The 13132-nt window shown below is 47.7% G+C and overlaps 1 pseudogene; it reads left to right on the forward strand.

Moving 5' to 3' along the window:
• Positions 1-11170: 11170 nt before the first annotated feature.
• Positions 11171-12494, forward strand: LOC103300080 (nuclear prelamin A recognition factor-like; annotated as a pseudogene).
• Positions 12495-13132: the final 638 nt, after the last annotated feature.

Here is a 13132-nt window from a genome sequence, read left to right on the forward strand (position 1 = left end):
GAATAAGAGCATGTAAATAATGCAATATAACCCAACTGTAGAGAAATTGCCCTTAGGTAATTGATAATTGCCTATACTTACATCTTTTGCCATCTATCAACTTTTCACTCATTCAACAAATATTTCACCAGCTCCTATAAGTATGCAAAGAATTTTTGAGGCAATATTAAATATAAAATATATTCCCTATGCTTAAAAAATCTTAAAATTGATTTTGAAAAACACACACATCTACACTAATAAAAGAGAAACATGCAAATTGACTGTCCCTCTGCTACACCCACCAGCCAATCAGGAGCGAGTATGCAAATTAACCCAACAAAGATGGCAGCAGCCACGGTGCTGGAGCAAGCAGGAGGCTTGGGTTGCCCCCGGCAATGGAGGAAGCCAAGCTTCCTGCCCACCCTGACCTCCACTCAAGGAGTGGCTGGGGGCCTGGGGCACCAGGGGCACCCCAGGCTTCCAGCCTGCCCTTGTCTCTGCTCAAGGAGTGGCTGGAAGAAAAAAAAGGAGAGGCTGGGAGCCTGGGTCACCAGGGGCGTGGCCAGTCTAAAAATGGCCCTCAGCCCTTCACCCAGGCTGGCCACGCCCCCATGGAGTAAGAGTCCCCTCTGGGTGGTGTGGCCATCCTGCAAACAGCCCTCAGCCCCTCACCCAGGCTGGCCAGGCACCCCAGTGGGGACCCCCACCCTGAAGGGGGTGTGGCCAGCCTGAAAAGAGCCCTCAGCCCCTTACCCAGGCTGGCCATGCTCCCATGGAGTAAGAGTCCCCTCTGGGGGGCCTGGCCAGCCTGCAAACAGCCCTCAACCCTTCACCCAGGCTGGCCATGCCCCCCTAGCAGGGACCCTTATCCCATGGGGGTGTAGCTGGCCTGCAAACCACCATAGGCCCCTCACCCAGGCCGCCCCATACCCCAAGGGAACCCCCACCCTGATCCAAGACACCTTTCAGGGCAAACCAGCTGGCCCCCAACCATGCACCAGGCCTCTATCCTATCTAATAAAAGAGTAATATGCTAATTAGACTAGGAGACCTTCCAGGAGACCTTCCAGATGTTCTTCTGGACAAAGCCATGGTGGCAGGGCTGAGGTAGAGGCAGTTAGGGGCCAAAAGGGGAGGGCAGTTGTGGGTGATTAGGCCAGGATGAGACAGCAGTTGTGGGTGATCAGGCTGGCGGGGGAGCAGTTGGGGGTGAGCAGACCAGCCAGGGGGGCCAGTTGGGGGCAAGCAGGCTGACAGTGGGGGGCAGTTGGGGGTGATCAGGACAGCGGGGGAGCAGTTTGGAGTGAGCAGGCCAGCAGGGGAGAAATTGGGGGCAAGCAGGCCATCAGGCAGAGTGGTTAGGGGCAATCAGGCAGGCAGGCAGGTGAGCAGTTAGGAGCCAGCAGTCCCCGATTGCGAGAGGGATGTCCGACTGCCGGTTTAGGCCTGATCCCTGTAAACAGACAGTAGGGCATCCTTCAAGGAGTCCCAGATTAGAGGTGCAGGCTGGGCTGAGGGACAACCCCCCCCCCCCCGATGCATGAATTTTGTGCACCGGGCCACTAGTCTATAATAATAAAAGTGTAATATGCTAATTAGACCGGACAGCCAAACTACCTTTCGGACAACCTTCCGGATGACCTTCTGGATGACATAGGGGCTGTGAGGGTTGAGCTCCTTGCATAAATTTTGTGCATCTGGCCTCTAGTTTTTAAATGAAGTACAAAGCTAGTGGCAAACGAACATCCGAAGCAGTAAGGAGCAGTGCAATGCAGCTGTTCCCCAGAGGTGGAAACTGGGGGTTCCAGTCTCAGCCACCAATCAATGAGAAATATCATTGACAGGAACAATGACAACTAAGAGCAGGATGCCTGTGCACTCTAGTTATTGATCCCATCCTCAAAAAGCATGTGATAAACATGGGTTAATTGGATAATGGAGTGTGTGTGTGTGTGCGTGTGTGTGTGTGTGTGTGTGTGTGTGTGTTAGAATGTGCTAGCACTTTCTTTTAGGAAGATAGACCTCCTCCGTTAGTACAGAAAGGTGAGACAGAGGGGATAGTGGAAACATGGGAAAGCTGGTTTGTTAGCCAATATCCAAGACTCACCCCCTGGATTTGATGAATTAGGGAGGGGCTAACTGTTCTAGTGAAATAGTGTGTAACCAATCAAGTCAGATTCTAGTTTATTTATCAGTTGTTGAATAGGCATACGAGCAGGCTGAAATACCAGTAGGTTGAAGAATTACCTAGCAAAAGTTCTGTATAGAAGACCTACCATGGATTAAAGAAGTAAAAGATTGTCTAGGTCCTTCCTTACTTATTGAGCAACCATATAATGGAGCACAGCCAGGGGTTTCCTAAAGCTAGATTTTGACTTAATATCTGACCCAGTAAGAGATGTGGCGTTTATCCCACTAGTGTGACATTCTAGCTCATCAAGGGCTTGTGAGGGTGAGGGTGAGGAGAGCCTTCCTCCCTCCTTTTCTTCCTCTGTGTTGTTTCCCATCTCTCTTTGGTCCTCATGCACCCCTGTGGCCATTGCTGGCGTGGCCTTCCCCTGGGGCGACCTCGGATGCAGGGTCACAGGGGACTCCCAAGCCTCTCTATTTAGACACACTTTTCCCTTCTCAGTGCAGTGAGGTGTTTATATACATCCCAGCAAATTCCTCCTAGATATTGCTCTAGGGAGCCCAGTGAATTGACAATGATGTGACATTTCCATTTGAAGCATTGCTATATCCATAATGGGAAATTTGTTCGTGGGGTTAGAAAAAGCAAAATTATTCTTTTCAGCAGCCTAAATAATTTTATCAGAGGAAATATATGTATTTATATCAGCTGCTCTAAACATTATGTTTCTCTTGTCTCTCCATACATGCCTGTGCAGGCACACACACAGGTATTATGTACAGACAGCAGGCATTGCATGTTGAAACTGATAAACATCACATGCATTTTACATATATAGTTGGTGCAAAAGAGACATTTGTGAAAAGTATTTTCTCACATGGAAATTCAGATAAAGTCTCATTTCATTTGCTCACTATCAAAGCGTTATTTTCTCTCTATGCTGACTTAGTGGGCATTGTCCTCTGTAGCCCATTTGAAGGGCCGGTCCTCTCCTGCCTCATTCAGAAATGGTCACTTTCCTGCTCCTCCTCCTCTTGCCCCAGGAGATGAGCCCAATCATCGCAGATCACATCTTCAGTCAAAAGCCTGACAGCCCTTTCCGGTGTGGCACAGCTGGCTGTGTCCATGCACCAAAAGGTTGCCGGTTCAATGTTTCTCTCTCACATTCATGTTTCTCTCTCCCTCTCCCTTCCTCTCTCTCTAAAATAAATAAAAAAACACATTTTTAAAAAAGCCTCACCAGGTAAAAACCAATCCCTGTGCCAGCAAGTAGGACAGAAAGGGAAAACAGAAAGAAAAACACTGTGTTCATATTCCTATTAGTCTGAAGTGCACCCTGTGAATGGCAGCATTTAATTGCCATTATCTGAAACAGTTACTTCAGTTAAACTTCTCTTTTATTTAAAATAAGCCCCAAATGCTCATATTCCTGCCTGGGACACTTTTAGCAATAAGTACCAGTTGTCAATGACAACAATCATATTTAATTGTTCATTCTGCCATGTTCCAGCATTTTATTAAACACAGACTACTCTAGATTGAATAAATGAATAGCAAAGATGCTGCCAAGAGCCCTGAAAACATCAGTGGAAAGAGTGAGTTACATCATTTCTCATGAAAATGCAGGAGAAGCCAGCACAGGTCAGGAGTTTGTTAGAGCTTCAGGTTGTCCATTTCTGACTGAATTTTTAAAAATCAAGTGTGTTATTGATTATATCTTGTGAGGAAGAAAAAATCAGATATCTTGGCTGGATGTCATTTAGCTATCCTATCTAATAAAGAGGGAATATGGTAGTTGACCATCACGCCCTCATAAAGATGGCGGTGCCCACAGCCAATAAGGAGGGAATATGCTAATTGACTGTCACACCCTCCAAAATGGTGGTGCCTGGTCCCCTCAGCCCCACTGGGTTGCCTGCTTCTGGAGAACCCCAGTCCTTTCAGGCCCCCAGCCACCCAGGGCCGGCCCGGGGTGCAGGCAAACCTTGGATGTTGGCCACCCAGCAGACACCCGAGGTGCAGGCAAGCCTCAGATGGCAGCTGCCCAGCTGACCAGGGCTGGCCCGAGGCACAGGCAAGCCTTGGATGGTGGCTGCCCAGCCACCCAGGGCCACCTGAGGCTCAGGTAACCAGGGCCAGATGAGGCTTGTGCTGCCAGCAGTGGCAGCAGCAGAGGTGTGATGGGGGCATCGCCTTCCCCTGATCACTGGGTCACCTCCTACCCCTGCGAGCTCCCAGACTGTGAGAGGGGGCAGGCCAGGCTAAGAGATCCCCCCTCCAGTGCATGAATTTTCATGCACCGGGCCTCTAGTTTTAATATATTTCCCACAGTTATATTTGAGGAAAATAATGTATTATGGCTTGATCCTTATATAAATTTTAACAGGTACACAGTTGGTAGCCTTATTAACTGAATTTTAGATCAATTTTACTTTCATTTCAGTATTTTTATTATTGCATCAAGGAAGATAATTAAATAACACATTTTCATCAGTTACCATAGAACTGTTGTAATATAACTATGATTACCAGAATGAATGCCTTAGGATAAAATTCTAGAATCTCCCTTCCATCCATGTACAATTTTAGAAACATGCCTTTGCTTCAATCCTAAATGAAATTTTTCCAAATATTCTGGAGAACAAACTTTTCTGACCATCTTTAAGTCATTGAAATGTCATAGTATAACTATGTTTTTCTTTTAAATGATGAAGATTAAAAGCATGTGTTGTTTAATTAGTCATGTCACTGAACCCTAATACATGGGGATCCCTCTGGAGCCCTGAAAAGGCCTTGTACCAGATCAGGATTCAAAGATCGTGCTGTGGTATGGAGCTAAATACTAATTTCAAAATCATCATATAGAACTGTTATCATTATTATATAAGTGGGTCTTAATATTGAGTGTGTGTTATCAATAAAAAATCTCCTTTAGGAAATCATGTTATAAATATTTTCTCCATATATAAAAATATGCCAGTAGATGACTAATTCCTTACAGAATGGCCTATTCAATAATAGCATCCTCACATAGATAATTCAATCATCATTTTGGTAGTTATTTTATTTTCATATATTTACTGTTTTATAAGTGTTTATATAAGTATCCCTGTATGTCTCTTGTACAGTAAAAGCAAGGAATGGACATTTTAAGACTTTAAGATATTCCCAAATTATCCTTCAAAAGGATTGTACATAATCCAATAGACATATTTCTATTGATCACATTGAAGATAGTATTTATTTTACTATTTCACAAATTATAGGAAATATATCTGAATATTTAATTTTTATTATAAATGTATGTCATTTCATATGTTTATTGAACATTTGTAGTTTTTGTAAATGTCTTAGCCTTCTGAGCTTTAATTAAACTTGTGTGCCAATCATGTTGCAAACATTTCTCAGTTGGTTATCCTACCTTATAATAGAGAAACATGCAAATTGACCGCACCTCCGCTATGCCCATGATTGGGCCTGCGAGAGGCTGGGGGCGGGACTTCGGGTGGCCTATCCGGCAGTTGAGAAGACCAAGATGGCGGCGCCCAATCCTCTTAGTTCCGGGGGTCCCGGGGGCGATCGCCACCCTGGCCTAAATGGCTGGTGCTGAGAGGGATCAATGGGGCCGGCGGAAGGAGCGGGTGGTAGTTGACCACCAAGGGCATCTGCAGCAGCCGGATGCAGAGCTCAGGTCCGAGTTCTCCAGGTTGGCCTCCGTGGGGTCCGCATCGCACCCATAGTGGCCGAGTGGGGACGCTGGCATCGTAGCCCCAGCAGGAGGCCAGCTTCCCAAGCCAGGTTGCGGAGGGAGGGAGGGCCTCTGGGCTGGGAGCACTCCCCCACCCCAGTGGACAGGACACAGAGAGCGAGCTGCAGAGAGCTACTAGGGGTGGTGGGTGTGGTGGCCTGGCTTCCAAGAGGCTGGCTTCAGCTGCTGTGGCCTGCGCTGAGGTGGCTGGTGGTGGGGTCAACTGCGGGGGCGCATCCGAGGCTGGGGCACTGGGAGACGTGGGACTGCAGCCCAGAAAGCGAGGCTCCGGAGGATCTGGTCACCGACCCCCGGCATTGAAGCCGCCTCCTACAAGATGTATCCTAGCCTAGGTGTGTGGGAAGCAGGTTCAGGAACCTCTCCCTTTGCGGCGCCAGAGCCCAAGCCTGCCAGCGCCCCAGAGGAGACCCCCGCCAGGATCGGGGGCTTGACCAGTCTCTAAACCAGGGCGGCCATTAGCCCAGGCCTGCCAGCACCCCAGAGGAGACCCCCACCAGGATCGGGGGTGTGACCGGCCTCCAAACCGCCAGTGACCCTAACCCAGGCCTGCCAGTGCCCCAGAGGAGATCCCCACCAGGATCGGGGCGTGACCAGTCTCCAAACCAGGGCGGCCATTAGCCCAGGCCTGCCAGCACCCCAGAGGAGACCCCCACCAGGATCGGGGGTGTGACCGGCCTCCAAACCGCCAGTGACCATAACCCAGGCCTGCCAGCACCCCAGAGGAGACCCCCCGCCAGGATCGGGGGCGTGACTGGCCTCCAAACCACCCGCAGCCCTAGCCCAGGCCTGCCAGCACCCCAGAGGAGACCCCTGCCAGGATTGGGGTCATGGCCAGCCTTCAAACTGTGGCGGCCCCTAGCCCAAGGAGGCCTCCTGGCCGAGGACGCCTGAGTCTGTTCTTGACCTAGGGCCGGGCTCTCCCCGCAAGGGACTCAGAAGCCGCCAGAGTCTAACTGCCAGTCTCTGGGAGTGCATCCACTGTCCACCAAAAAGTAGGGCCATCAAACCATTCAGTCTCAGTGCAGGCACAGGTCCGTGGCTGACGGGGTGGAGGCCAGACCAAAACAAAACAGCAGAAACACCCTGCCCACCTGGGCGGGTACTGCTGTAGTCCACGTGGCCTGGGCAGTGTAGAAAGCGCTACCTTCTCCCAGGTCCTGTGCTGGCACCGCTGCCTCGCTCACCCTCAAGCCCCCCTGAGTCCTGACAGCAAAGTGTGTGGGGCATTCTGCAGGAGTTGTGCCGTTCTGGGTGCTTTTGCCCAAAGACACACTTTGAGATGAATTCAGAGCCACATCTCATTTCCCATGAGACTGGAAGAACCATGTAAAAGGATTTTGACAAAAGCTTTCCACATCTCTGTTTATTCTTTTGAATCCATAAAACGACCTTAGAAAAAGCATTCGGGCCACCTAAGAAAGAATGCACTTTCTGGCCAGAGCACGCAGGATTCTTTTGCCCAACAGGTTAAAGGGAGCAGAGCTGGCACAGTGGAAATGGCCCTGGTGCCCTATGAGGAGACTGGGGGAATGGGGTTGCCGAAATTCCATAAGCCTCTTGCCACCTTCTCCTTTGCAAACCACACCATCCAGATCCACCAGGACTGGAGGCAACTGGGAATCACAGCCGTGATTTGGGACATGGTAAGCAAATCTTGAGGGGCCTCTGAAAACATCTGCAATTGATTATAAGACTGGTCTTTATTTAAAAAGAAATAAAAGGACAGCTTTGTTGAGATATAACCCATATACTGTACATGTCACCTAAAGTGTACAATGAACTGGTTTTTTAAAGTAAATTCAGAGTGGTACAACCATCACCATGCTCAATTTTTAAATATCTTCATGACACATCCCCTCCAAAAAAAAACTTCTACCCACTGGAATCACTTTCCTGATCATCTTCCCCAAAATAGATTGCATTTTAAAGGTGGGTAAAGGAAAGTTGAGGGAAGTTAAAACACTGCACAAAGGATATTGTAAGATGACAAAGCCCAAAGTGAAGATCATGTGTTTTCTTTAAAATATATATATTTTTAAAATTTCAGAAAGGGAGAGGGAGAGAGAGATAGAAACATCAATGATAAGAATCACTGATCAGCCGAAACCGGTTTGGCTCAGTGGATAGAGCGTCGGTCTGCGGACTGGAAGGTCCCAGGTTCGATTCCGGTGAAGGGCATGTACATTGGTTGCGGCCACATACCCCGGTGGGGGGTGTGCAGGAAGCAGCTGGTCGATGTTTCTCTCTCATCGATGTTTCTAGCTCTCTATCCCTCTCCCTTCCTCTCTGTGAAAAATCAATAAAATATATTAAAAAAAAAAAAAAGAATCACTGATCAGCTGCCGCCCACAGGCCCCCTACTGGGGATTGAGCCCGAAACCCAGGCATGTGTGCCCCTGATCAGAATCAAACCTGGACTCTTCAGTCCACAGGCCGATGCTCTCTCCATTAAGCCAAACTGACCAGGGCCATGTGTTTTCTTCAAGTTCTGCGTGGTGGTAATGGTCCCCAAATCTATACTAATAAAAGGGTAATATGCTAATTAGAGTGGTTGTCTTCGGGACATCTTTCCAGACAAAGCCACAGTGGCTACAAAGGCCAAGGCTCAGGCAGCCATAACCAGCTGCAGTGGCAGCAGCATTGGGGTTATGGGGGTGGTGCCTCCAGAGGGAGGCCAGACGGGGGGCCAAGGCACAGGCAGTTTGGGGTGATCAAGCTGATAGGGGAGGGCAAGGTAGGGGCAATCAGGCTGGCAGGAGATCAAGGTAGGGGCGAGCAGGCAGGCAGGCAGTGGGGTTAGGGACAATCAGGCAGGCAGGCAGGTGAGTGGTTAGGAGCCAGCGGTTCCGGATTGTGAGAGGGATGTCCGACTGCTGGAAGTTGGACATCCCCTGAGGGGTCCCAGATTGAAGAGGGTGCAGATTGGGCTGAGGGGCACACACCCCCACTCCCGCTCCCCCCAGTGCACGAATTTCGTGCACCGGGCCTCTAGTTTCAATATAAAAATTCAATATAATTATTACAGTGATAAAAACAAAATATCTGTGGCACTAGAATTACAATGTACACAAAGAAAGAATAGAGGTGGTGCAATTTTAAGGTAATTCATTGGGTGGAAGCTGCGTGGAAATCTGTCTTTACATGCAATGCATGGGCTTTGTGAAAGCTGCTCCTTCTAGTTGAATTATGTCTACTTGTTTAGGGTGTCAGAAAGTTTATCTTAAAATAAGTAGGTATCAGTCTATGGTACTAATTTTATTTTATTTACCATGAATTGCAAAAATGGTTACTTGAAAGTAAAATGATGAAAGTTAATTTCCTCTCACTTTGCTTTGAATTTAGATGGTGATTTTGTTTTCACATATATAATGTTTGTAATCTTGCATACTGAACAATTGAAGTTATTAGCCAAACATATTTAAATATCAGCTCAAGAATATTAAATGTAGGCCTAGTAGAAAATCAGATCCTTTTGATGCTAATTGCCCAGGAGGACGTCTGCCATTCAATAAAGCTAATTAAATGCTTTTGAGCCATTATTTTGTTATATTAGGAGTTCAATGAGAATTATTATTAGGCCTTATACTCAGCACTGATGGATTAAAAATTATTATTTTCTATCCAACAATTCTCTCTCTCTCTCTCTCTCTCTCTCTCTCTCTCTCTTCTCTCTCTCTCTCTCCCTCTCTCTCTCTCTCTCTCTCATCTATCTGTCATCCATCTGTCATCTATCTGTCATTCATCATATATCTAAATGTAGGAATATACATATAGATATGGTTTTTATCCTCAGAAAGACAAGCACTGAACGAGGATAGCGAGTGAGTGTGAAAGCAATGAGGAGTGAAAAGTGGGGGAATCTTAATTTGAGACAGTGGTTCCGAGAAGGCTTCTTGGAGAAGGGGTTCATGCTATTAATAATTGCATGGCAAGGACATTATGTGGATAAATAACCTGGGGAGGGTTATAAAAGACTAGGGAGAAGAAGCAAGATTTAATATGATTAGTTTAAAATTGTGCTATAAAAAATAAAGGATAATTAACAGGAAATTACCCTAATTCAGTGTTTTTCAAGCTTGACTATACAAAGGAATAATTCTTGAGAACTCATAAAAGCCTAGATGGATGGGAACTATCCCAGGTGTACTAATAAGAACCTTCAAGAGGCCAAACGTACCTTAAGCAATGGCAGTCTTGAAACCACAGATAAAGAGAGAGACTAAACGGACAAATGTAAATAATCATAATCCCAAGTACAGGGAAAAAAATAATAATTATCATTCCCAAGAGTTAAAACCAAACTTCTAATTAATGTGCAGAAACATAGAAACCTAAGACAATATTTGAATAAAGAAATGAAAAACATGTACTTACAAACTAATTCAATACCTACAAATTAATTTAGAGAAAATAAAACTTGCTTTTATCAGTAACTTTTGAAAAAATAAATGTTTGGATTTAAGGAAATAAAGAGGAAGAAAAAAATTAAATTCAGTGAATGACTGATTAGAAATAACAGGTTTTGTGATTTAATTATCTTATTTTTTTACTCTAGGAAGAGCAAAGAAAGTTTCAAAAAATTCTTATTAAACAGATCAGAAGGTCTCTTTAAAATCAATGATTTGTCTTTGTCAGTCTCTCTCACACACTTATATACTTACACAGACATCAGCATATTTTACACACAAAATCATTGTATATGTTATCCAGGTATCCTAATATATAAAAACCCTGGCTCTGTAATGACTGAACGGATGACCAGTCCATCCCCAGGCCCTAAAGGGGGAACCGGGGTCCCTCAGGCTCCAATGAATCCATGGCATCAGCGACTGGTGAGCAGGTGGAAGGCAGACCACTTGGTCCCTACCCTGGCCCGCAGACTCCGATTGATCAGGGGATGGTACACAAAGAACCAGAGTGAGTGGCACAGGGACTGGCGAGCAGATGGAAGGCAGGCCTCTTGGTCCCTCCTTCCAGCCCTCAGACTCTAATCAATTGGTGGCAGAGGTGGGGCAGAACTGGGGACTGGCTTCCTTAGTAGTCCTATAGGCTCAATCTCCAGAGGACAGGCCAGGCACCAATGGACCAGCGCCTCCAGCACGATCTTGACAGTGCTGCCGGCCTCCTGGAACTCAGCCTCAGGCAATGTGGCCACTTCCCCTCCCTAAACACTCCACAAGGAAGAAATGATTCCACCAGCTGTGCCAGGTGTGACCAGCAGTAACTGGCTGCTCTCCCTGTGCTTCCTCCAGGTCACTCGAGCCGGCCCTCCACCTGCCCTGCTCCAAATGAAGTGTGATTACTGCACACAGAAGGAATGTAGTAAAAAAAACAAAGACTGATGACCAAGAGAATGCTGCAGTCAACGTTCGGAGTCCGGCTCAGGAGAACAGAGAGAAGGGAGAATTCCATAAACTGGCCAATGCCAAGATATTTCTGAGTGACTGCCTGGCATGTGACAGTTGTGTGACCACAGAGGACTGAGTCCAAGTTTCTCAGCAGAACACCAAGGACTTCTTCCGTGTTCTGAACCTTAATAAGAAATGTGATACCTCACAACACAAGGTGTTGGCAGTGTCCATGTGTCCTTAGTCTCTGCCTTATTTTGCTGCTAAATTTAGCCTCAGTGTCACTGATGCATCCAGAAGGCTCTGCGGCTTTCTCAAAAGCCTTGGGGCACACTGTTTTTGACATGAAGATAGCTGTGAACTTCAGCATCCTAGAGAGTCAGAAGGAATTTATGCATTGGTACTGCCAGCACCGTGAGGAAGAGCCCCGGCTACCCATGCTGACCTCCGCCTGCCCTGGCTGGGACCGATATGCAGAGCGTGTGCTGGGTCACCCCAACACCCCCACCTCTGCATGGCCAAGTCTCCCCAGCAGACCATGGGCTCTCTGCTGGAGGATTACTTCATCAGATGGCAGAACCTGTCCCCAGACAAGATTTTCCACTTCATTGTGGCCCCGTGTTGTGACAAGAAACTGGAGGCCCTTTGAGAAAATGTTCCCACAGCTTTGCATAGTTCCCAGGGTGCTGACTGCATGTTAACCTCAGGTGAAATTGTCCAGATAATGGAGCAAAGTGACGTCGCCTAGGATGATGCCACCATGGACACTCGGTTTGGAGACATGAAGGAGAAGGATGTGAGACTCCATGAGAGTGCCAGTTCTGACGGGTACCTGGCGCACATCTTCAGGCACACGGCCAAGGAGCTGTTCAACGAGGACGTGGGGGTGCTCACCTACCGCACCCTGAGGAACAAAGACTTCCAGGAGGTCACCCTTGACAGGGAAGGAGAGCTTCTGCTATGCTTTGAGGCTATGTATGTCTTTCAGAACACCCAGAAGTGGTCCTGAAGCTGTAGAGGGGCAAGTTCCCCTGCCACTTCATGGAGGTCCTGGCCTGCACTAAGGATGCCTAAGCTGCAGGGGCCAGGCCCAGGCGAGAACAGGTGTGTGGACAGGGCACTGCTGCAGCAGATGGAAGGCATCTATGCTGCCATCCCAGTGTGGCCACCGGAGACCAGCACCCACGTGCAGGAGCTGTACCAGGAGTGGCTGGGGTGGGGGAACGACTCCCTCTGGGCCCAGGTGGCCCTGCACACTGCCTAGCAGGGCCCAGGGCAGCCTGCCAGGACTTCAAGTGGTAAAGGTCCAGCAGATGCCCTGCCTGCAGTCCGTCTGAAGAGGGATGTCAGTTGCTTGAAGGAAAGGCTTAACATCTCTGTCATCGCTTTGGTTTTCAGAATTCCCTGATCCCCATCTTTCGGCTCCCTCCCTTTGAGGGGCTCTGTCATCGTCACATGGGTGCAACTGGAATATTGTATCTCGAGAGGATTACCCCAAAGTGCATATCCTTTGATCCGATGATGAAAAAATCCCAAAGAACAGGAATGGAGACAGAATACTGTCCTTTAGGCTTAAAATAAAAACCTGGAAGTGTCCTGTGAAGAGCTGAGACTTGGTTCTGTCCACACACCTCAGAGAGATTGGATGAGGAAATGGCCCAGTTTGACCCTGACTTTACCCACCTATGTCACTCTTGAAGGTGTCTTTGCCATAATGTGAATAAACTGCCACTTTTTGGAATAGGGGCTCATAGGACAGTCTGCATTCCCAACTTTTCTTGAAACAGATCTATGTTCTGCAGCTGTGGCCACCGTCCTGAGATCAGGTCCAGTCGCTGGGAATCAGGGGGCACTGGAGTGGCCACACTCCTCTCCCCCCCATGCCCTTTTACATTCAGGGAT

Source organism: Eptesicus fuscus, chromosome 11, assembly GCF_027574615.1.
Source record: "Eptesicus fuscus isolate TK198812 chromosome 11, DD_ASM_mEF_20220401, whole genome shotgun sequence".
In the NCBI taxonomy this organism is placed as follows: Eukaryota; Metazoa; Chordata; class Mammalia; order Chiroptera; family Vespertilionidae; genus Eptesicus; species Eptesicus fuscus.